Genomic DNA, 22171 nt, shown 5'->3' with positions numbered 1-22171 from the left:
TGTGTGTGAACACACTAGGACCGCCGGGGCATTTTTTCCCTCTTTAGGAGGTTTTTTCCCCCGTGCATTGTATATACGCCCATCACTCTAGGGCTATCTACCTTTCCATTACACACTAAGTAACACACTCTCTATTGTGTGCCTTGAGCTTCCTTCGTCTTCTCCAAGCTGTGTGTGTTTCTCTGCAACCCTAATTCCAACAGTTGCCCTCCGATTTCTTTCCCCTCTCTTGCACTCTAATAATGGCACTCTTCGTCCTCTAGCCAGATGATACATATAAGGGTAATTATATTGGAGATGCATGACGTGATAAGATTATGCACACAAAAGTAAACTTAGGAGCTCAATAAAGTCTACCAAGTATGAGGGGGTGCTTGGGACACTCAAGGTAGAACCTTCACAAAGAGGTCAAGTGCTCATAACTTGAGTGTGCCACTTGGGAGGTTCTCATTCTGTTAACTTGAGCTCCCTTTGATGTGGCTCGTGGTGGGATGGTCCAAAAAATCGTCTGTAACCACCTTTAGCTTGATGTGCACGAGGATCGTCGTTGCTCTGCACAGTGAATGTTGAAAATGAGTGTGTAGGCGCCTTTTAGGATCTAGTTGGGCGACCATGCTATTTGGGCCTCAAATGCATGTCCAAGAGGTCCCTCTCAAACCATCTTATGCAACTTTGAACAATCTTGATAATTCACCGAAAATGTCTTGGGCCTTGTCAGACCCAGCCGAACAAAAATCTAATGACAACCTTAGTGGATCAAGAATGTGCACTTCGTGCATGCGTTCATGAAAGTTCATGGCTGAGCGTGCTATGCTCATCAAGTTCTTCGTGTGGAGCACCTAAATGTCACAAACGACCTTGCAGTCTAGGAGATATGATCCATCGAATCCCATGGCTGAGATTTGCTTACGGACTGGTCGATGGCCCCATAGAGCAACCCAGGGTCCTGCACACGAGTCGGGTGCCCTGTTCATTTTTTCATGATGCCTTGGAGTCCCCGTGTGAGGCATGCTCACCGTTTACTCCCACATTGAGATGCGGGGGAGGGCACTCCCATTACCAGACCCTCTCAAACCCAACCACACACCCACAATGTGTCAAGACAGTGGATTGAGGAGAAAATGTGGGTTAGAACTATGCTCCATCATCCGTCGTCCCCAACGGGATCATCGCACGCAATGTGCCAAGACAATGGATTGAGGAGAAATGGGTTAGAGCTATGCTCCATCGTTCGTCGTCCCCAACAGGAGCATCGTGCGCAATGTGCCAAGACATTGGATTGAGGAGAAATCGCGGATCTAAACCATGTGAGTGAGGGCACTTGTGTTAGAGGATCCTCTCACGCTCAATCACGCATACGCAGTGTCCAAAGACAATGGAGTGAGGAGAAATCACAAGTCCTAACTATGCCCCATCATCCGTCATCCCCATCGGGAGCATCACCCGCACCGCAGCAACAAACGATGGTTTGTCACCTCAGGGCCTCAAAATCAACTGAGGCGTTCATGTCCTCCGTCCCCTCCCTCCCTTAGAGAAGTCTTTTCCCAAGAGTGGAATTTTTTGGGCTAGAATCTCCCTAGTTAAGGCCTTGGAGGGTGTAGACATATGTGTGCCTACTTGTGCAAACATGGGGCTGCTTCTGGGTGGTCTTACCTTTAATGGAAGTGTCTTTATTTAACCCATAACAATCATGCATAGCCTAATTGGAAATTGCAAGGCGGTGAGTACGAACTGTTTCGTAACTTGGCGCTATAACTAGGTCCTTAGAGCGAGAATTTGCAAAGGGGGACATAGACCACCTATTCTGTTGATTTACGCCAAGGGAACTTGTTTGTTCCAGCTTTGATGATGCAACACTCTTCTTCGAGATGTGAGAACCAAGTCACGATCAAATTTGATTTCTTATTTGTAAGCTGATTTGGGTGTCTTTGTCCAGTTCCTTCATAGACGGTGATGAAGGTCTACTTTGTCAAGAAGCTCGGTTAGTTGCTAGTTCTGCCATACAATTCTACCAGATAGATTTGCCAATCTCCACTACGCCATGTGTAGAGTAGGTACTTGTCTAAATAGATCCTTAGGCCTAAATGCAAAGCTATTGGAGAGTCCAAAAGATTAGGTCCTCGCATTTTCCTTCTTGGAGCAATGACTTGGATGCTTATGTAAACTTGCCCTCTTGATTCAACCTTACTTGTTGGTAAAGTAAGGTATCTCCGAAAGTCCAACTGACTTATTGAGCACCGATCGTCATCCCTATTGACCAAATAGATGAAGTCCTTTAGATTTTCTCTTTACCATACAAGCCAAGGTTTTCTTGAGACTATCATAGTGTTTGCGCTAATCCCTTGAAACTCTGCTATACTTCTAGGACTCCTGTGAACCGTTAGGTTTGGATTGAATTTTGTGTTCAACGGCAAGACTTAACAAAAGGTAACTTGAATAGAAAAAGATGGTTGGTCTGATTCTATCCTTGCTAACCTATCTTGAATTGAGACTTGAGTGCTCAGATTTGTATTTCCTGCTCTTGAAGAACTTCGAATTTGTTCTTCACAATTCACCTACCAAAGGTGAAGTTGAGAATCACTTATCTGAGGTCTTCATGTTTGTGTCCCTTGCTTGGATCCCAAGCTATCTAGATGAAGGGTTTTGCTCTCTTGAAGAGAAAAGATGTGACTGGGGATCCTCTCATGAGCGTTTCACCACATGCCTAGGTAGCAGCTATGAAGGACGGTGCCACGAAAGGGTCATGGCAAGAGAGGGCAAGTGAGCAATGAAGGGAACAACGAGAGAGAGAGAGAGAGAGAGAGAGAGAGAGAGAGAGAGAGGAGACTTTGAAAGCAAGAAGAAATAATCACATGCTATTTTATCAATTGAAGACTACCCTACATATATATGGAGTGTTAGATCATCTCTAGAAATTTATTTCTCCATGTAAACATCACATACCAAAGAGTGGTGCATATCTATTAACTGACACGGATTGATCCCATATGAGTTGGATAAAACAACAAAGAGCTTGAACCCAACAATTCCCCTCTCAAGCCCAAATCGTAGACAATGGACTGAGTACACAATGGAAGAGTTCAACAGGCCATGTGAAACAATGAGTAGAAGCCCCCTCTCCCTCCTTCCAAACCCACGCACCCCCCGCACCAACCCCGATAACAACATTAGGGTGTGTGTAATTCCCTTGGAGAATGATTAGCTGAGTGGGGACTACAAGAACTCAACCAAAATAGACAAATATGGGAGGTCTTACCACTTTTGTGTGTGATAGTGTATACACGTACTATACTTATTGGACAATAACCAACATTTGAAAAACTAAAACAAGACTTTGACATAAAAGGGATGATGGTGTTGACAACAAAAACTTGCATATATTGATTTATCTCCTCGCAAATACCTTCCATCCATCCCCGTACCTTGATATTAAGATCAAGATAGTAATGAGATATTGCCTTCCTCAAGATCGTTTTTTCTTTCATAGTCTTACCAAAAGTGTTTCTCAATGGTCTCTTTAAATTTGGATGGGGATGTTTTTGCGTACAAATACCTCAAGAAAGAGTTGACACCTTGCTCTACCTTGCCCACTACCTCTTGGACCACAGCACTGTCTGTCGACCACCATCACCAGTGCCACCAACTAGAAGAAGCATTTTAAGATGCACCTTTCACCGGCCACAAAATCTGCAACATTTTAAAATGTTGTGAGAATCGTCTATGGGATTGCCTATCTGAAGCCTTGTGCAACCGCCTTGTTCTCTTGCACTGCCATTAGTAAGCATTTCAACATGTACAATCAATGGCCTCCAAACCCTTGTAGTGTGCAACATTTTGATACGCTCTGTATGAAGGCACCACCATCACCTAGTAGTGGTTTGAGATACCTTTGATCCCATGAGGTAGACTATCAAGTGTTAGTAATTCATAATTCTTAGGTTTTTTATTCATAAAAATTTGAGTGCTCAAATATATTGTTGCAAGGTGGTTGTAGATTATTAGAGACATAGTGAGGCAAAATTGGCCTTTGCATATACTGTGGCCAATCAATTTCGTCATATCTTTTTCGCCTGTGACCGATTACTCCCTAAGAACACTCTCCAATTCAAAAGGAGAGATGAATGTCGGTGAAACAATCCTTTGAGAATTGCCTTGTTTTCCTACATTCATAACTCTTGCAATTATTTGATTAAGATCGATAATTTGGTGAAGATACAATAATGCCCCTCTCCTTGTACTCGTGTCCATCTTGTGCTTCCTCTCTTCCTCTTGCAACGAGTTAATTACATCTTGTATGGAAGGTGTTGGTTCCTTTTCTTCAACAATAGTTGACTAAGTGGCCATTCTCTATCCTTGAAACTCCCTTGGCAATGTGGCAATTTAAACAAGCATTTTAGGCTCTTTTGATGCAAATGCAGAGATCAAAATGTCATGTTACCCTTGATTCATACCCAATAACAATAACCACAATTGTTTAAATATGTTTTTAGTTTTAGCCACATGGTCCTTGTCCTCTACAAATGTATTACCCTGTTTGGGGGGGGGGGGGGGGGGGGGGGGGGGGGGCTAAAAAAAACAAAACTGTTATTCCTACAATTTTTCCTTGATACCAATTTGTCATTGATATCTTTGACAATCTTGATTTCACGTTTACGAGAAAAAAACATTTGGAAACATCCAAATTATATAAAAATTGTCAATGGAATAAGCATCGACGAGCCACCTCTTGCAGCTTCGTCATTTGGAATGGCTTGAAAGTTTCTATGATATGGTGTATAGGCTCCCATCCATACCATGGAAAACATGAATACAGATACAATTAAAGAAGGTTCTTTTAAAACTTTGTAAGCTCTTTTACTAGGTTCATCACACTAGATAGAATGTTGGTACTTGAAATACATATGTGAGAAAGTATTCGGAGTAGGGCTTGCCAAAAACATTTTTCGTGGCCGAAAACATAAGTGCACAATTATAACTCTACCAGTTTTTGGTCAAACTTGCAAGCTTGCACTCAACCTTCATTTTGCAATTTTACCCAGTTAAAAATACTTGACCGCGGTTTGCAAGCTCCAAAAAAAGATATTTCATCACTAAAGCAATGAAACCTAGAAAAGTGAAAGGAGGTTTGGGAACTTGTCTTCACCATGGTTCAAAACATGTCTTCACTGTGGTTATGTATGAAGTGGGAAGAAACAAGATTTGAAAATTTGTGTCGATGTTGTTGTGGATACACAATCTAGGACCTACACAATGATCTAGAAGGCGTCGAAAGATGAAGAGCTGATTATTGTAAGCATTAGAAGGATACTTATGAGTTTAGATTGAGTTGACATGGGGTTTGAAGCATCTGACGGTGCCAAACATGCAATTCCAAGGCTGCGACTTATTAGGACCATTGATATCTTGATAGAGTTGAGAGGCCATCAACCCTCACCAAAAGTTGAACTTCCAAATCTTGTAGAAAAACTTTGCACTCAAAAATTCAATCAACTTGCTATTGTTGCATAAAACCACTTGAATATCAAAATAAACTTCACAAGGACTGCTTTCTTGAAAGTACTGTCTTGCAACAGCCCAGCAGCTTAGAATTCGGCTACATGGGCCTTGCGATGACCAAAACTATGGTCCAATGTGCAGTAAAGGTCCACCATATCTCACTTGTTCTAGGGTGGAGACACTGGCTATACAAAAACCATCAAACTCCTCTTTGATCACAAGCTTTCAGAACTTAGAACCTCGTTTGCGACTCATCCTCTCTCACAGGTTCTTCCAACAACCGAGGATATGAATCAAGGGCCACACAACCTTTCTAATAACAAGCAGCATGAGTGCCCCAAACCCACCTATCTGAGCCAATGCTCCAAAGAACTTGGAGCCAAGAGAGATTCCCTTCACCACATCACAATAAATAGGACTGCATTCGGCAACATATTTTGTCCAATTCACTTGCATGCCAAGTGAGATTTTGGAGTCGATTACTTCGATTATTCGTAAGTGTGAGCGTGAGCTTGCTATTGTCTCGTTTGCCGCATTCCAAAATTCAAGGTCTGAAGCATGCGGGTTGGATCCGTAGAGATCTAACATTGCTTTGAATGCCTCGTATATATTCCTGAGCCACTCAAAAGGCTCTGTAGCATTCCAGCCTGTTTCGTTAGACATCAGAAATACGCACTCATTCAATGCCGCCTGCAAGTTTGCTGCAGAAAAATGTGGAAAAACTGTTGAAAAAGCTGCAGGCTTGTAGGTGAAAAAGGTAACACTCAATGTTCAGACTTCGGCAAAACAAAAGGATAAGTAGCATGTTGCACATACTTACCTTGCACATACCTTTCGACCGTTGCATTGAGCAAAACAGGGTCCATCAGTGAATTGGAGCTTAAAATGGTTCTTCTATCAGCTTTATTTACTGCAGAGCTGAGTAAGTTAGGGCAACCAGCTCTAGAAATTAGTGATGAGTTCAGGGGAAAGTTCTTTACATTATTGCTACAAAAGTCAGAGCCACTTGTCACCATGGAAGTTCTGATCGGGTCCTGCTACAGCACATAAAAGCAATCAGTTATTGGTGTGTTTTGCTAAGTTCTAGCATTGGAAGAAGGATGATCGACCAATCTACTTATGTAGATCTGCAACAACATGGAGAAATCATCAATAATGCACTACCTCAAGCAGAAATAAGCACTTTCAGCTTCACTATTACTGTAAGGAATCTTAGTTCACAAACCATGGATCACATGATTAGGCAGCCAACATGGCTGAACATGCCATGAAAGCTTTATAGTTCACAAACCATGAAACATATTCCCCAAGGCAATTTTGAATAAGAATGTAGGATAAGATGATTATGCAGCCAACTAAGAATTGGACAGTCGAGGGTGTCATAGATGCTTTCTCATCCCTGAATGACAAATTCATGGGGAGGGAAGTTGTTCTGTGTGTGCTAAGAGGCTTGACAAGAAACTAGGTAGCACCAGTACCAGTATGTCTCTGAGTAGCAAACCATATTAACATGCAATGGTGTTGTAGACAAGGAACCCATGTTGTAGGCCTAAAACATCAAAGGAAACACAGAATATTATAGCACAAGAAGAGCTTGTGGTTAGGTTGGCACTGTGCATGCTCCTTAGAACTATCCATCGTCGTAAGAGAATCACAATTAGCAAGCCTAGGTGATTAGCGAATTTTTTACGGTGCTCACTAGTTTTGGGCTATACAACAAAAAAGGCATGGCTCTTCTTTCAGCAATGGCCATGATAAAAATGATAATCTATTGTGTACTTAACATTACTCAAGTCCTTTTTACAACTGGCTGAAAATAGTGTTTGAAACAGGAACTAAGAAAAGAGCATGCAAGACCTGAGGAGGATTGTAGTAGATGGTGAAGAAGTCTACATAGGAGGTCCAGGTGAAGGCTGTGTTGGAGCAAGGGCTGTGTTGGAGCAAGCAGTTTGCGACTTGTAGGTGGGGTCCACTCTTGCATCTTTGCTAGTAAGAAAAGAAGTACTGCTCCAAAGCATAGTCCGCACCCCAATATCTCACTGTCTTGAATGTGGACTCCTCTGTGAACAAGAATATCAACACTGTGAATAGAAGGCGCACAAGCACCCTCGACTTTGGTTGGTGGAATTCTTCGGGCCTGCGGTTTAAAATACAAATAAGCAGATGATTAGCTATGAAACAAGACAACAATCAGCTTGATTCAAATGCACTGAAGCATGAATGCAACCAGAGACCTGCATTCCCATGACAGCAATGTTGACGTTCACTCTTATTGGCATACTGCTAATATTACCATACAGCAAAGCAATGCTTCAATGCAACTATTGAGAAACTTGTCCCCTAACCATCACAAGTTATGTGAGAGCGCAAGATGTAAACATTTTGGGGAAGAGGGAAACAAGATATTGTTTGTGTGCTGGTGGTTGGTCAGTGGGATCCTCTGGAATGACTTTATTGGGTACGCTTATGCCGATGACACGTTGTTCATGCCCTGCAACAACAACCATGATGATGTGCGAGAGATTATGGATACATTTGGTCTAGCAACAGGCCTTAAGGTTAATTTCCGGAAATCTAAACTCATGCCCCTTATTGCATGTGATTGGCATCCTCTTTTGTGGCCCAACGAAAATCTTGATCCGCATGTGGTTGTCAGACATTTGGGGTATCCTATTGGCTGGGAGGTAGCCAATACTCAACACGTGGATTGGGTCATGCAACGCCTCAATGTCAAATTGCAATACTAGAAACTGTCTACATGGCCGTTACATGTTCGACTCCACATTGTCCAAAGCATCATGATGGCATATGTTCAATTTTACTTGCCGTTGTTGCATTGCTGTCTTACTCGCCTCTCCTAGCTTATGTCTGATATTGTATCTCATCCTCTATTTGTTATCAATGGAGAAACTTTGCACTCCAAAGCGTTTTGGGGGGATGAATATTTTGTACCTTCGCCGCCATGCTTTAGCGAGGAACGCCATGTTATTGCCTACTCTTGCACAACAGTCTCAGCCATGGACAACTATGATTGCTACACTCTGCCAACATGCTACCACCTCTACTTCTGGTCACTGGCAAACTTCCCTCTGGGAGATAGTGTTTGGCAAGATGTCGGTCAGATTCCTGTTTGCTAGGTCACCTCTAGATTTCTCTCTGCTTGGAAAACCGTTACGGATCATCTTTCTTGGCATGGTAGACAACAAACGGATGGGAATTCCTTGCGCTTGGAAAGCATTCACTGGAGTAGGACATTCTCTCTTCCTCTTGCTAACCGCTCGCCTCGCCAAGTATACTTTCTTTCTTGCCGAGGCATATGCACGGTGGATGATGTAGTGGAATCAGCTGGCAATATGCTTTCTTTTTCTCACGCAGCTACACGCTATGGGTTTGGCGTGCATTATTGTCAGATTTGGAGTGCGCTTGAGTATATGCTGGCTGTTTTCCTCCCCATTCCGCCACTAGCCAGTGGATGCATATGCCAGATTGGACTTTACAGAACACTCCTCTTGATGCCATTTCTCCCCGCAACATTTATTTTCTCTTCTGTATGAGTTTTTGCTGGTTGATCATTGTAATGGGCATTGGTCTTTGCATGAATCTGATCTATGGTGGAGAAAGGCTCTTACTACAATTTGGAAGTGCCAGCATCTATTTCTTTGGCATTGTTTGTTGGGAGTTCTCCCTATTGGAACTATCCTTGCATCGCATTGCATCAACTCTTCTCATTTGTCAAATGTTCTGCCAATGATGAGACTGCCAGACTTCTGCTTTGGGACTGTCGCTTCACCGGGGCTTTCCTTGACTGCTTATCTGCCTGTAGCGCCTCCAATTTCCCTCCACAAATGTTTCTGGGTTTGGCATCTTCCCAGTCTCCCTTCAACAATTTGCGATCTTCTTCATATGGATCAAATTTTGGTCACTACGGTCTTTGTGGCACCAACGCAATTTCCGCATGTTCCATCAGGAGGAGGCAGATCTTTTTCCTTCTCTCAAGATTTTGCTTAGGAAATCCTTATATTTCTCCTTTGAAGTTGGGGAGATAATCCTTGGATATCTTACAACTCTTCTATGTTTGCTATTAGAGCTTTGTATCTTATCTTTCTGGTGGGTTTTCCTCAATTTGAGGTTTCCCACTTGTAAATTAATCAAAACAGATTTACAACGAATAAGCATGCAAGTTGGTGCCGCACGATGATATCCCAGTAGCCTTCGCCATCGCCCCATCCCCACCTGCTCCCTTGCCTCATCCTTTTAGCTCGCCCCCCCCCCCCCCCCCCCCGCCTACCTTAACCCTCCCTACTTGCTCGCCTACCCTGCCTGCTGCCCTCACCATATCTACAGACCCTCGCCATACCTGCTGCTCCCTACCTACCTGCTCGCCTACCCTGCCTGCTGCCCTCGCCATACCCCCCTCCCCCTTCCAGCTCGCCTCCCATCCCTACCTCGTCCCTCCCTATCTGCTTGTCTCCTTACCCTTGCCCCCCCTCCTAGTCGCATATCCTCCCCCCCCCCCCCCCCCCCCCCCCCCCCCTCTCTCCCCTGCAGCTACACAAGGATTGAATTGGAGAGTTATGTCGGGAAGGAGATGGATGCTATAGGGGTGACGTTCCTCTTCGAGGAACCTTTTTAGGAGACCCTTATGAGGCCCTCCGACCCCCCCCCCCTTTTGCTTCTACAATAGGTCTTCATCTTTCTTCTGACACCTTGCGCGCCATTCACGAATCTACCGTGAGCTTGGAGTCATGTTCTTTGGCATGTAAAGTGGTGGGAAGTCTATGCTCAGCGAGGCTATTGAAGGACTACTTTCAAGCTTCGCTTCTTCACGTCAATTTTAAGATTGTGGATGTCTCTGTTGGAGCTAAATATGGCTCACTCTACTGAACTTGGTCTCACCTATATATTTGTATCTTGTCCTCAATATGAACCAGTCTTTGGGAGCGTATATGGTGTGTCTCTTGTCTAGTCTCTCTCTCTCTTTCTCTCTACATCTCAACATGGTATCAGAGCGGTAACGATCACACGCCGATTCAATTCATGGTGACACAACAGTATGTGTATGCGATTCGCATGTAAGATTCAAAATTGCTACAAATTTTATTTTTGAGCGTTAATTCTTGCTAACTGTGATTGTTTTGTGTTAAGAAGAATATGATTAGTTTTTTATGTGGCGTTTATTTCTAATCAATCTAATCGTTGATTACGTTTAAACAAGTAATTTTGTGTCAATTGTTTTGAGCTGTGGATAATTGTTTAACGTTTTCTCGTTGATGACACCCCGAACTTCATCTCAATTTTTCTTGCTGTTCTGCTCAAAATTTGGAGAAACGGGAAAACTTGTTCGTCTCCTCGAGCTCTTCGATTTGAGTTCTAGGTTTGCGTCAATCGGAGCTCGCAGCAGAAAGTTATGATGTTTTTACTGCAATTGAGTTTGACACAGCTTTCTTCGTCCTACTTCTTCGTGAAGCGTCCACGATCATTTTTCTTATTTTGGCGTTATCTTTTTCGAGAAGATTTAGCTTTTTGCTATTCGTATTGTGGCCGTCAATCTTGCATCTCACGCCACTCTATTATGAGGAATCATTTATTATTAACGTCTCCTTTATCCTGCCTTTTTTGGGTGACATCTCTCACATCTTTCGATGTTCCTTGAGCATCCTTCTTACGTTTATTGTTCACAGAACGCAGTACTCATATCTCTCCCATTCTCAATTGTGTCCTTCACCATATATGGTGTGCAGATTCTACGATCTTATCTTATACGTCTTCTCGCAACAAGATATGGCTATGAACATTCTCGTCAGCGGCGGCCAGCGTTTTGTTCCTCCTTTCCAAGGTCATGGATTTCCAGGCTGGAAAGCAAAGATGTCGTTAATTCTTGAAGGCGATGAACTCTCCGATGTTGTTCTTGGAAATCGTGTTTGTCCGCCTTAGCGTGTTGATACGGATAATGATAATGTGCTTATCACTGAAGGACCTATATTTGAAGATTGGAATGTTGCCTATATGGATTGGCAACGACGTGATAAAGGAGCTCGTCGGTATATTCTTTCTGCTCTTAGTGATTCCCTTTTGCTTGATATGTATGAACTGCCTACTTCCCACAACATATGGAAGTACCTTATTGCAAACTTTCAAAAGAAATCAGTTATAAAAATACTTTATTTGAGAGGGTTTCTTAACAAGTTACAATATGAAGTTGGTACTGCCATGACGGGACATATTGAATCTTTCAAATCTATTATTAATCAACTTGCTGCTGTCGGTGATCCTGTTCCACAAAAGCAACTGATTACACTTCTCCTTGATACGGTGAAGGACTCTTCTTATGATAATATTGTTACTATTCTCTCTAATAAAGATGGTCTTGATTTCGACCAAAACTGCATGTCTTTAATTGAATACTCTCAACGTCAAGAATGTCGGAATGCTGGTCATGATACAACTATGATTTCACAAGAGGAAACTAAGTCACAACAGATGGAACGGGCTTTTTATGCTCGAAGGCGTCCATTTCAACGAGGAAACCGCACAGGTGGTCGTCGCGGTAATATTTTCTCTCATCTCAAATTTCCTAATAAGCAATGTTCTTACTACAACAGAAATGGCCATACTGAAGATGATTGTTGGGCACGTCAATATGATGAAGAACACAATATTATCACAAAACAACCACGTTTATCTAGAGACTCTTCTTCTTCTTCTTCTTGTGAGTATTGTGGACTATCTGATCATCCCACTCATATGTGCTATAAGCGTCGATTCGACATAGATCGGAATGGAGCATATGCTACTGAACATCGAAACAACATTGTACCACAAACAAGCTGCGTCCTATGTTCAGTTACTCCAGACAGAATACTTCATGTACGTGATGGATCACTTTTTATTGTCGATTCTGGTGCTACAGGAAATATGACATATCAGTCTAAGTGGCTCGATAACTATCATCCACTGCCAGTTCAATGTGTTGTTTATCTTGCTAATGATACTACTTGTCAAGTAAAGGGTATTGGAGACTTATATCTTGGTACCTTATCTTCTTCCACTCGAATTTTGCGAAGAGTATTACATGTACCAGATCTTCAACGTAATCTTCTTTCAGTTGCTAGACTTGTTGATCTTGGTCTGTTTGTTGGATTTGATCATACCAAATGTCGAATTGAGAAAGATGGACAGACTATAGCCACTACTCCTCGAAACGGTAATTTGTTTGAACTCTCTCTCAACGATGCTGTAGCAAATATTGTCACTGCTCCATGTGATCATGATTGCAAAGTATGGCATCATCGTTTTGTTCATGTTGATTTCTCAAAACTCCTTGATCTTCAACGTCGTGATCTTGTTCATGGCATGGATCTTAAAGCCCATCCCCATATGGGAATTTGTGAATTTTGTGCTCTTGGAAAACACAATCGTAAACCCTTTACTCTTTCCAATACAACTGATTCTCATGACATATTGGATCTTGTTGATACTGATATATGTGGACCTCTACCTTCTTCGAGATCACAATATCGCTACTTCATTACTTTCATTGATGATTTCTCAAGGTATACAACTGTATTTCTACTTAGACAAAAATCTGAAGCCTTATGTGTTTTCAAACAATTCCACAAGGCTGTGAAACTTCAAACTGGTCGTCGCCTTAAGAAGCTTCGTAGTGACAATGGAGGCGAATATGTTTCTCGAGAGTTTGTGAGTTACTGTGCTGACAGTGGAATTCATCATGAACACACTATTTCATATTCTCCTCAACAGAACGGTGTTGCTGAACGAACGAATCGCACTATTCTCAATGCTGTAAGATGTATGCTGATTCATTCTGGCTTATCTCGTGTTTTCTGGACTGAAGCTACTTTGACAGCAGCATTTATTCAGAATCATCTTCCTACTACTGCACCCTCTGGTAAGATACCCATCACAGCATGGACAGGTGATATTCCTTCTGTATCTCATTTTCAAACCTTTGGATGTATTGCTTATATTCATGTTCCCAAAGAAACACAAACAAAGCTTGATGCTCTTGGTCTTAAAGTTATTTTTATTGGATATTCTGACACTTCCAAAGGCTACAAATTCTATGACCCTTCCTCCAAGAAAGTAATTTTGAATCGTGATGCTACTTTTAACGAACGGCTTATGGGAGGCTCATGGTCCATGGATGATTCTGATGATACTAAATCATTGCTTCAGGCTTTTTCATTTCTTTCAGAAGATGAAACTCTTCCTATAGAGCAAATTTCCTCTTCACAACCAACCATTCCAAATGTTGCCAATGATGATATTGATATTTTTGTTGATCTGCCTATTGATTTTGAACATGGCTCATGTCATGTTTATGATGACGATATTTCTGATAATGCTTTTTCTACTTTTGAAGATCCCGTTACTTATGATGAAGCTATCTCTTCACCACAAAAGTATCAATGGCAAGAGGCTATGGAAGCAGAGTACAATTCTCTTATCTCTAAAGGTACATGGATACTAACTGAATTACCTCCTGGTCGTACAACTATTAAATGTAAGTGGGTGTGTAAGACAAAAGTAAAAGCAGATGGATCTTTTGACAAGTTCAAGGCGCGTTTAGTTGCAAAAGGTTACTCCCAAGTAGCTGGTGTTGATTACAAGTGTTCAAGTTTTATTGGCATTTGCTGTTCAATTTGATTTAGAAGCTCATCAAATGGATATGCGAACTGCTTTTCTTAATGGTGACTTGGAAGAGGAAATTTATATGGAACAACCAGAAGGGTTTGTTATTCCAGGTAAACAAGACCTTGTTGCTCAACTCCATAAGGCACTATATGGTCTCAAACAAGCTTTGCGAGCCTGGTATACAAAATTTGATCTTTTTCTCACCTCTAAAGTATTCATCTCTTGCTCGTCAGACCCCAACTTATACATAAAACGCCAAGGTAGCAGTTTTGTGATTCTTGCTCTTTATGTGGATGATACGATCCTTGTTTCCAATGATTTGGGATTTCTTCAGTAAGTGAAAAATTTATTGTCTTCTGCATTTGATATGGTGGATCTTGGAGAGATTCACTCTTGTCTTGGAATTCAAATCCAACTGAACTGTACAAAAGGTATTTTATTCCTTCGACAGTCAAAGTTTATTGCAGATATTATTCAAAAATTTGGTATGGAATCTGCACATTCAGCCAACACACCTTGTCTTGCGAGCTCTACGAAGAACACTTCTGACAATGGTGGTCAACTTGTGACAAATCAACCTTATGCTAACTTGATTGGATGTCTTCAGTTTGTTGGCATGAACACTCGTCCTGATATTCTGTTTGCTGCTAATTATCTTGGACAACATCTTGCATGTCCTTCTCTTAATCATTCGTCTACTTCAAAGCGTGTATTGAAATACTTGAAAGGCACTACAGATTTTGGTTTAGTCTATCGACGACAACTCACATCGGATTCTATGCAATCTCTTTCTCTTTTGGGTTACACAGATGCAGAGTGTGCAAGCTCACATTTATCTATGCGATCTACTAGTGGAAATTGCTTCTTTATAAATGGTTGTCTTGTTTCTTGGACCAGCAAGAAACAACGTTGTGTTGCAGTTTCTACGACTGAGTCAGAATATGTTGCGGCATCACTTGCAGCTCGTGAGTTGGTTTGGCTTTGACAAATGCTGGTTGATATTGGTCACTCTCCTCTTTCTAGCACACCCTTGCGGTGTGACAACCAAAGTGCTATTGGTCTTGCAAAAGACTATGTTCAACATAATAAGTAAAAGCACATTGCTGTCCATTATCATTATATCAGGTATGAAGTACGCAAAGGAACCATTATGGTTGAACACTGTCCAAGTGACTAGATGATTGCAGACATTTTGACTAAAGGACTCAATGAGTCACGTTTCATCCTCTTGCGCTCGGAGCTTGGAGTTTCTTCGGCCTCAGTCTTTCTAGATTAGCTTCTTTGCTATTGTAATAGCTTTGTACATATGACATTGTAATCTTTTAGGTACCATGCACTATGCACACTCCACATTTGCACATTGTGATATCTAAGTCACTTGAATATTTGTACATAGATGCACAATTCACTTTCACATCATCAACGCTGGTTTATATTTTCACATTGTATAGGGGCTTGGGTTTTTCCCTTGAACTCCCCAAGGGTTTTTCATCCAAAGCTAGAGACCTTTGTTTGAGTGGGGGCGTTGGAGCTATATATGGCTCACTCTACTGAACTTGGTCTCACCTATATATTTGTATCTTGTCCTCAATATGAATCAGTCTTTGGGAGCGTATATGGTGTGTCTCTTGTCTCGTCTCTCTCTCTTTCTCTCTACATCTCAACAGTCTCCCCTCTCGGGAGAGGCTTCTTCAGGGTGCAGTTCGAGTCTAAAAGTCAAGCCATGGAGGTCTTAGCACAGGGCCCTGTGGCCGACTTTCATTTTGCCATAGGCTTTCTTGCCAGATGGACACACGGAATGGATCTAAATGGACTTGTAGCTGGAATTGCATTTACAACTAGATTCCCAGGACTTCTTCCAAAATTTGCTCCGCATCTTAATGAAATTGGGAGATGTATGGGTTTTGTGGTTGGAGATGCTGTGATTCCTTATGATGAGGATCGCACAATCTCCATAAGGATGTTGCTCTTCCCATCCTTGGCGAGGAACCCTCCGCAATTTATTTTGCTCCCGACCATTCATGGGGGATAAATTTTACAGAGGGTTTTCTTCATTGGTCTTCCTGGTCACTGCTTTGTTTGTGGTAGAAAAGGCCATGTTGCTGCAGATTGTACTGGACGCAGGATTTCTCCTGATCAAAGGTAGCAAGCTTCAAAACAAGAGGCACTTCATGCGAATGGGGGATTGGAAGATCATTTGGTAAGGAGAAGAAGTGAAGCAGAGAAAGCTAGGAGGAAGGAAGGGAAGAAAAGAAGACGACGAGCTAGGAGGACAGAGGCTACAAAGCTTGTGTATAGAAGAAGAGAAATGTTTCTCCTCTCCCCTCGGATACTACTTCTTCACCAGCTCTTCATGATCCGCCAGTTGATTCTCAGGGCAGTGATTTGGATATCAGCAACAGTTCTGAAGGCATAAATTCAGCTTATGAGCGACATTTTCCTTCTTTGGTAGAAAGTGCTAATAAGTGTGCTGAGTCTTTGAAGACGCCTAGGAGGTCTTCAAGTTTTAACCCACATATCTAGCCTTAATTTGAGGCAATCTTGTATCTTAGATTGCCCTAGGATTTTATCTTTTGGTGATACCATTTATGGTGCTCTCTCTGAATTATTCTGATGTAATTCTACCTTGGGGTCTGTGCCCTTGAGGTGATTTTAATAGAAAGATTGTCTCTTTTGGAAAAAAAAAACAAACTTACAACAATAGTGTGTTGGTGGCTTTTTTTTTTTGGGTGGGGCGGGGGGGGGGGGGAGATGATGATGATTAGGGGAAAAAACTTGATGTCGTAGGGACAATCCTAAGAGATCTTGAGAACCACAAAGAAAACGTTGTATAGCCCTCTGAAGTAGGAGGCTACATAGAGGGTAACCACCAACAAGCTTCCTTGAATTCAATGCCCCCAAGTCATAAAACCTTTGCACGAAGGGGAAGGGATCACTGTCTCTTTATGATTTTAGGTCCTGAAGTGCATCACAGGCCATAGATCTTGTCAATCCAAGATTAATTTAGCCTTGAGATGTGCAAATAGATCAAAAGCAAACCTGGACACCTCTATCCACTAGCAAATTTCCTTTGGCTCACTCATAGAGCGAGCATTAATAAATGTTGCACAAGCATAAGAGAAGCCAAAAAGGCTGAAAGAGGACATTCAATCTATTTTAGTCTCTCTAACTTCCACAGCAAACAAGAGAGAACAAAACTATGAGTTTCATCATAGATTTGCAGAGATTTAGACTGAATATGACATACTTGGGATCCAAGAGGTACAATACAGAAAATGAACTCATGATCAAACAAAGAAGCACCCTCTGTTGGTTGTAAAGGCCCTCTCCTCATATGTATAAATTCACATCACTAACTAACACCACTAACTCTGGGTGTGAACACACCCCATGTACTTTACAAACCTTACATAATATATACTTTAGTCTTTTTAGTGTGCTTCGAATAAGTACACCAACTCTCTCTCTCTCTCTCTCTCTCTCTCTCTCTCTCTCTCTCTCTCTCTCTCTCTCTCTCTCTCTCTCTCTCTCTCTCTCTCTCTCTCGGTTCACACGCTTCCACACATAGAGGCCCCATCAAAAAAGCAAACACCACCCAAGCAGGTGCTCTTCAGACCAAATCAGCCCGCCCTCTCACGCAGCTCGAGTCAAACCTCAATTCACGCGGGAAATTTCAGCCTCAACATTGTTCTTCCACAACAACAAAATTTGCGTCAAAATTTGCAGATTTTGTGCATAAAAGCTTCACAAATTTTGAGGCTTTTCATGTACAAGTGAATTTTCACTTGGCTCAGTCAATCTCATTGACATTTGTACGCATTAAAACCCGGAAGATTTTGGGATTTGCAAAATTTGCTAAAAATTTGCAGAAATTGCTTATATTTTGCTTAAGGGATTATGTATTAATGCCATTGGGGCAGATTCGTCAGAGAAATTTTGGGGCTTTTGCTGAAATTGTGGATTTCGGCAAAATTGACGCGAGAAATTTTGGGGTGTTTTGCTGAAATTTCTAAATTTTGGGAAAATTGATGTGTGTAATACACTTTGGGGATGTTGTTGCTGCAAAATTTTGTATGATAAATTGTGACTTTACCTCCCACTTGTGAGATCGTGGAGAAATTGCAGAAATTTATTGTTGTTTCATGTATCAGAAATCGATACGTACTCTTATGTATGCAGTACATGCATTGGGCAACTCTCATCGAGTTATTATAGTGCTAAATATTCATGCTGCAATTGTTTTAGAGGTCATTTACAGATCTAGGACTGTTGCAAATGCATTTTTGGTGACATTGTTGAAGTGAGATTCATGCGTCGGCGATGTGCGTTGAGAAATAAGGTTTTGACAGAGTGTCATTGTCCACTTTTTTCGGGACATCGTGGCATAGAAACCACCGGTGACAGGTGTGCATGCGTTTCTCTTTGGGCCAATGATCATAAAGGATGTGGACGAGTTTTTTTTATATGTCAAGTTTGACGGGCATAAGGCACCAGGTCTTTTGCAACCTTTATCGGTCCCTAGCCAGCCATTACAAAGTATAACAATGGATTTCATTTTTTATTTCCTGAGAACTTTGAGTGGGCATGATGACATTTGAACAATCATTGTCAATAGATTTATTAAGCACGCTCATTTGCTTTCCGTCAAGAAGACAATTAAGTCCAATGTAGCAAGGCTACAATGTCACTTTGACAGGACACACAGTTAGTACAATTGGTCTGGTCTGGTTCACAGTGGACGGCCTCTTTGGGCTGGCAGTAACACGTGGCAGGGATACGGACAGTGGTCTAGTGGACATCGTGGCCAGGTCACCACCACCACTCAGGTTGGAGATAGACTTAGATGGCTGACATTTATAAGCTGTTGGTGGCTCTTTATGGTTGGACATATGAGTACTAGAGGTTGGGTCATCATTATCATCTTCTTCATAGATGGTCCAGCGTCGTCCTCTGCAGGAGTGAGCCTATACACACAGCACGTCTGCACCACCCCTACAGATCTAAGCCTCGACACCCCCATTGTACATGTGAGTTCTCGGCTGGAGCTGAGTGTGCTGCCACGCCGGAGTCTGTATTGGTTCCTTTCAGATAGTCGAGTCCATATGTTATGGTCTGTCACTGTGTCTATGTTGATTTTCTATTATCTGTTGTTACTTGTGTTTTCATTCTATTTTGAGTGAGATGTCATGCACATTGCACTGAGGAACACCCATTGTAGAGAGCACGAAACACTATCCGCGCTACAGGTGCTCTCATTTTTGGCACGCTCGGTGGGACCTCAACTAAAGTCTCACTCTCTGTTGAGGTACAAATCGAGGAGGTAGCTGGTTTTTACCTATCCTCGTCTACTTCTCCTTGCACAATGCATCCTGCTAGTCTGATCCAGTTTCACCCTAGACAGCTTAGTCTAGCTGACCTAGTCCCTCGCCCTCCTGGTCTGTCACAAAGTGATGACGTGGGTGCCCGCTATACACACACCCCCTATGCTAGAAACCCTAATTGCTAAAAACCCTAATTATTGGAAACCCTAACCCTGATTGCTGGAAACCCTAACCTTGATTACTAGAAACTCTAACCCTAACTGTAGGAAAAAACCCTTACCCTAATTGTTGACGTGGCAGGGCTGACACGTGGCAGTTATACGGACGCCTCCGCGATTTGCGGCGGAATTTCCAGAAAGCAGTTATGGCGGAAGTTTTTGGGCATTGCTTTTTTCATGCAAGTTGAGGGAGAGAAAAAGCCTCTTTGACTTATTAAGAGAGAGAGAGAGAGAGAGAGAGAGAGAGAGAGAGAGAGAGAGAGAGAGAGAGAGAGAGAGAGAGAGAGACTCTTTGCTCTATTTTATTAAGCAAGAGAGAGAGAGAGAGAGAAAAAGGGAAAGCTCCTCCTTTATTTTTGAAGGGGTTTTGATTTTTAGCTTTTGGGCTCTGCTTTTGGCATCCCTTGTAACTTTAAATATGTAAGCAGGCCTCTCACAACTTAGCATCTAGACGTAGAGTCCGAGTGTGAGCGCCTGCCCGCACTCTTGTACTTTGAACTCATATTAATACAAAAAGAAATACCGAGAGGGGCGCCAATCTTAGGGGCCGATATCTCTAGGCACGGAACTCTGCCGGGCCAGTGTCAAATAAATTGTGAACTGTGAACTGTGAACTGTTTTGAAGTGGTTATTTGGTGCTGTCGTGGTAGATTCTTGACTTGGAGTGTCCGAGTCTGTTACAGTGGTATCAAAGCAACACGTCCGATTTCTCTTCTACGGGAAATCCAATCCCAATTTTTTTTTCCACGGCACCTATGGCTTCAGGCAAAGACCAGTCGACTCCCTCTGCATCCGGAGATACGGGAAGGGATCACAATGAAGATTCTGGCAAGGAGTATGGCCCACCTCGGCCTACTCAGGCAGAGCGCCGAGAGATGGAGCGTTGTCAATTTATTGGCGATGCAACAAAGATGATGCCCAATTTTGCGAAGGACCTAAAGTTTGCAAAATATATGAGCGAGAGTTCTCTTCCAAGAAGTGCATGCGCAGTGACAAAACACCAAGACACCACCCCCAAAACCCGCCCTCAAGAAACCTCTGCTCACAAGAATTATACAAAGAAGGAATTAGAAGAGGTGGCTAATGCACGAATTGCTCAGCTTTTTGATGCACAAAACAAAGCTAAAAAGCACGGCAAAAAGCAAAAGAAAGGAATTGACTTCCCGGGCTATTTGGGTCGTCAGATGACTTTTGAAAAAGCAAAGAAACAGAAGAAGCGTGTTCGATGTGAAGGAGTACCCAGTTCTTCTTCTTATTCTTCTTCTGATAGTTCTTCTAGCTCATCTGACTTGAGTGAAGAAGACCGAAAAGGTAAAAAGCAAAGCAAGAAGCAACGCTTCAGAAAGGGCAAGAAAAATACAAAGAAGTCTAAATCTCGCATAGTGAGTGACAGTTCTACAGAGGACTCCTCTACTGACAGTTCAGACTCTGCCGAGAGCAACTTTTATGCAAAGAAGAAGAATATTTACAAAGCCAACCAGTATGACTTTCTCAAAGACAAAAGCACGAAAGTCCGTAGAGATGCTTCGAAGGCTTTGTCTTTTGTACAGCAGTTTGACATCTCTTTCGCGGGAGGACGTTACTCAGAGCACTCTAAGATTTGAAGAGCTACCTCTTATTTTAAGGAAAATGCTCGAACTTGGTGGTCCATGCTTCTATTAAGCAAGACTGCACCAGTTAAATGGCTGAAATTCAAGAGGCTTTTTATTTCTTCTTGGTTGACTCGAGAGTATGAACGTGATATTCGAACTACTTGGAACCATCTTCGGATGACCAAGAAAGATACATTGGATGCTTATTGCAAGATATTCTAGAGCTCTTTTATACCCGCCTCTTCATTCAAGAAGATCTCGTTCAAGGAACAAATTGAGTGGTTTACCTTGGGTCTACCTACAGAGATCCGAGATCACTGCTTGGAACAAAAGTCAACTTCTATTCAGGAGTTGATGAGTCATGAAAAACGGGCTTTTGCCATCCATTCTGGCAGTCTGACTTACCCCACCAATGAGATCATGACACAAAGGGTTGAACAGACTTCGACAAATGAAAGTAGAAAGAGAAAGAGCAACTCAGAAAAGAAAGATGCATTACCCAATCTTACTCCTCAGGAGAGAGCTCGCTTCATCAAGGAGGGGAAGTGCTTTGGATGCGGGGAGACTAGACACATCTCCGCGAAATTCCCTAAAAAGGCACAGAAAGAACAGAATGACAAGGACAACGAAAGGCCTAAGAGTTCAAGAGCAGCTGAGGAACATGGTAGAAAAGGCAGATAACAAGCAGAATTGGTACCACATTGCGTGGCACCCGAACCAAATCAAAGGAATGAAAGTACAAACTTTGCCGCTTTTAGGACAAAGGGAAAGATCAGGAAGCTCTTTTGAAGGAGCGAAGGCCAACTTTTGAATTGGCAGCTCTATTTGGAATTATGCCTGACAGGTTAAGGCCACAGGCAGAGGTAGTCCGAGAGGCACCCGGAAGGGA

General features: G+C 42.3%; 1 pseudogene; it reads right to left on the bottom strand.

Annotated features, from left to right (window-relative positions):
• Nucleotides 1-5757: 5757 nt before the first annotated feature.
• LOC147462668 (uncharacterized) lies at nt 5758-9904 on the bottom strand (annotated as a pseudogene).
• Between the last annotated feature and the right edge of the window lie 12267 nt (nt 9905-22171).

Source organism: Adiantum capillus-veneris, chromosome 2, assembly GCF_014529385.1.
Source record: "Adiantum capillus-veneris isolate H3 chromosome 2, ASM1452938v2, whole genome shotgun sequence".
NCBI classification, from domain to species: Eukaryota; Viridiplantae; Streptophyta; class Polypodiopsida; order Polypodiales; family Pteridaceae; genus Adiantum; species Adiantum capillus-veneris.
The sequence above is the reverse complement of the archived record's forward strand: the minus strand, read 5'-3'. Positions and strand labels throughout refer to the sequence as shown.